The sequence below is a fragment of the Hylobates moloch genome, unplaced genomic scaffold, assembly GCF_009828535.3.
Source record: "Hylobates moloch isolate HMO894 unplaced genomic scaffold, HMol_V3 SCAFFOLD_20, whole genome shotgun sequence".
Taxonomy (NCBI): Eukaryota; Metazoa; Chordata; class Mammalia; order Primates; family Hylobatidae; genus Hylobates; species Hylobates moloch.
The window spans coordinates 3,636,631-3,640,343 of record NW_026652295.1 but is presented as its reverse complement, the minus strand read 5'-3'; the positions used below and the strand labels follow the sequence as shown (position 1 = coordinate 3,640,343).

The following is a 3,713-nucleotide window of genomic DNA, read 5'->3' as shown; positions in this document are numbered from 1 at the left end:
TATGTGGATGGCAGGAGGCAAAAAGAGAGCTTCTGCAGAGAAACCCCCATTTTTAAAACCATCAGATCTCATGAGACTCATTCACTATCAGGAGAACAGCGCAGGAAAGACCCACCCCCATAATTAAATCACCTCCCACCAGGTTCCTCCCACAGACACGTGGGAATCATGGGAGTTACAATTCAAGATGAGATTTGGGTGGGGACACAGCCAAACCATATCACTCGTTGAATGCACTTGGATTGTACGGCGTGGGGCTGAGCTGCTGACGTGTGTGGTTCATCCACTTTGGGGCAATTTTCGTATTGTATAAACTGAATCATGTGCCTGTCCTCATTTGGCTTCACGTTAGAACCAAAAGATGAGAGATATGTGCCCTTTAAATGGACTTTTAGTCACATTTTATAACATAATCTAATTTTCAATTAATATACCAACGTATATATCTAGAATAAGCCATTTGCCTCAGGAAAACATATGTCAACATACTTACATGCAGTAAACGCCAACTGAAGCTTAACCTTTTCTAACAATTCTGAAGTCTCTCAAAACATTTACTACCTCTTTTTACGAATTGCTTCCAGAGCCATAAGCACATTTTTACAAATATTGCCAACAGGGATATAATATCTTCATCCATTAACATTAAATTGAATTTTCTGCAAATGATCAAAAAGTCATTCAGAGTAAATTCTGTTGTATAATGCAGATGATCAAGCTGAGTATTTGCCAGATTTTTATTTTAGAAAAGAGATGTTGCACTGGGCGCAGTGGCTCACGCTTGTAATCCCAGCACTTTGGGAGGCCGAGGCGGGCGGATCACAAGGTCAGGAGATCGAGACCACGGTGAAACCCCGTCTCTACTAAAAATACAAAAAATTAGCCGGGCAAGGTGGCGGGCGCCTGTAGTCCCAGCTACTCCGGAGGCTGAGGCAGGAGAATGGCGTGAACCCGGGAAGCGGAACTTGCAGTGAGCCGAGATTGCGCCACTGCACTCCAGCCTGGGCGACAGAGCGAGACTCCGTCTCAAAAAAAAGAGAAAAGAGATGTTGCTCTAACATAAGTAAATAGATTCTTGTATGTGGCAGATAAATTTACTTGTAATCTGCTCTAGAGTGAAATTATTTTTTACATATAAGCATTGTCATCATTCTAAGGATTATTGAATAATGAATATAAAATGTTCTTGTGTATTTGTGTATGTGTATATAATTTTTTGAAAGTTTCTTTATCCTATTGACCCTTCTCATAAACAGTAGCATATATACGTTATATGTAGTAGAATTTATATAGGAACATTGTCTTTTTCCCAGTAATGCTGATTCTAAACTAGATTATGTAAATTTCATGTAACATGACAGTGAACATTAAGAATAGTGGGGTGCTAAACATATTTAAAAATGATTTTAAAAATTGTTATATTTCTAACATAGAAGGATATTGTCATTTTTAAATAACGTAAAGAAAAAATACCCCAAACTATCTCTTTAATAAAGTATTTTTAAAATAAAAAACCATTTGTTCAACACTTTATAATGTATATGGTATTTCTCATATCTGGTGTTTTTTTTCATAACAACTAGAGAAAATTGCTATTATCATGATTCCCATTTGAAGAGGAGCCTATGAAGTTTCATTAGAGGTAAATCACCTTGCTCAAGATCACAGAACAGTAAGTGTTGGAACTGGAATAAACCTAGATTGTCTGACTCCAGATCTGTGCGTGTGTGTTTAATGTTTTAACTTTTATTTTAGAAGTTCAGGGTACATGTGCAGGTTTGTTACATAGGTTAACTCGTGACTCGGGGGTTTGGTGTACAGATATTTTGTCACCCAGGTACTAAGCATAGTGCCCGACAGTTTTTTGAGCTGCTGCGCCTCAAAGCCAAGTCCCTCCTTGTGGTCCACAATGTGCACAGATGAACGAAGTTATGGCAGAGTTAGCTAAAGAACACCCTCAAGTTTCATCTGTGAAACTGGAAGCTGAACATGTCTGAAAAATATGAAATTAGCTCTGTTCCCACTTTTCTGTTTTTTAATAATTCTCAGAAAATTGACCGATTAGATGGTGCACACGTCCCAGAGTTGACCATAAAAGTTCAGTGACATGCATCTAGTGGGTCCTTCCCACCCAGTACTAATGAACGTCTTAAAGAAGATCTCAACCTTCTCTTAAAGAAATTGACTCATGCTGCCCCCCGCATGCTGTTTATGAAAGGAGCTCCTCAAGAACCACGCTGTGGTTTCAGCAAGCAGGTGGTGGAAATTCTTCACAAACATAGTATTTAGTTTAGCAGTTTCAATGTCTTCTCAGATGAAGAGGTTTGACAGGGGCTCAAAGCCTATTCCAGCTGGCCTACCTATCCTCAGCTCTACGTTTCTGGAGAGCTCATAGGAGGACTTGATATAATTAAGGAGCTATAAGCATCTGAAGAATTACATAGAATTTGTCCCAAAGCTCCCAAATTAGAGGAGAGGCTCAAAGTGCTGACAAATGAAGCTTCTGTGATGCTCTTTATGAAAGGAAACTAACAGGAAGCAAAATGTGGATTCAGCAAACAAATTCTGGAAATACTAAACAGTACTGGTGGTGAATATGAAACGTTTGATATATTGGAGGATGAAGGAGTTTGGCGAGGATTAAAAGCTCACTCAAATTGGCCAACATACCCTCAGCTGTATGTGAAAGGGGAGCTGGTGGGAGGATTGGAGATTGTGAAGGAGCTGAAAGAAAATGGTGAATTGCTGCCTATACTGAGAGGAGAAAATTAATAAATCTTAAACTTGGTGCCCAACTATTGCAAGAAATACTTAATTGCATTGGGAGCAGTTCATGATTTAGTCCTCAGAAATGGGCTAGGAATAGAAAAATCCTGCTTACTCAGTTACATGTTTTTTGTATTTCACAATGTTGTGCTAAATAAAAGTATGTTACATTTTTTCCCGCTAAAAATAGAATGCAATAAACATCTTCAAATTATTAACAATAATTGTATAAAAAAGTGTATCTTTAGGCCGGGCGCGGTGGCTCAAGCCTGTAATCCCAGCACTTTGGGAGGCCAAGGCAGGTGGATCACGAGGTCAGGAGATCGAGACCATCCTGGCTAACACAGTGAAACGCTGTCTCTACTAAAAATACAAAAAAATTAGCCGGGCGTGGTGGCGGGCGCCTGTAGTCCCAGCTATTCCAGAGGCGGAGGCAGGAGAATGGTGTGAACCCGGGAGGCGGAGCTTGCAGTGAGCCGAGATCACGCCACTGCACTCCAGCCTGGGCGACAGAGTGAGACTCCGTCTCAAAAAAAAAAAAAAAAAAAGTGTATCTTTACAGCAATATTAAACACACAGCTACTATAAAAAAATTGAAATTGGTACAATCTACAGAGCTCATTCAGATTTCACAAGTTACACATGCCTGTGTGTGTTTGTGTGTGTGTTTGGCATAACTTTTTGCAATTTTATCACTTGTGTTGTCTTGGATAGCCACCATCACAATCAAGATACACAACAGTACCGTAGCCGTAAGAGTCCTGCATGTTACCACTTTACGAACATACCTATTCCCTCTTCCCCCATTCCTAATCCCTGACAACCAGTAATCTGTTCTCCATTTCTAAAATGATGTTGTTTCATAAATGTTACATAGACGAAATCATGCAACATGCATTTTTTTAAGATTGACTTTTTTCCACTCAGCGTAATTTCTTCTAAGCTAT

General features: G+C 39.5%; 1 pseudogene; it reads left to right on the top strand.

Annotated features, from left to right (window-relative positions):
• Window positions 1–1,768: 1,768 nt before the first annotated feature.
• Window positions 1,769–2,772, top strand: LOC116460408 (glutaredoxin-3-like; annotated as a pseudogene).
• The last annotated feature ends 941 nt before the right edge of the window (window positions 2,773–3,713 follow it).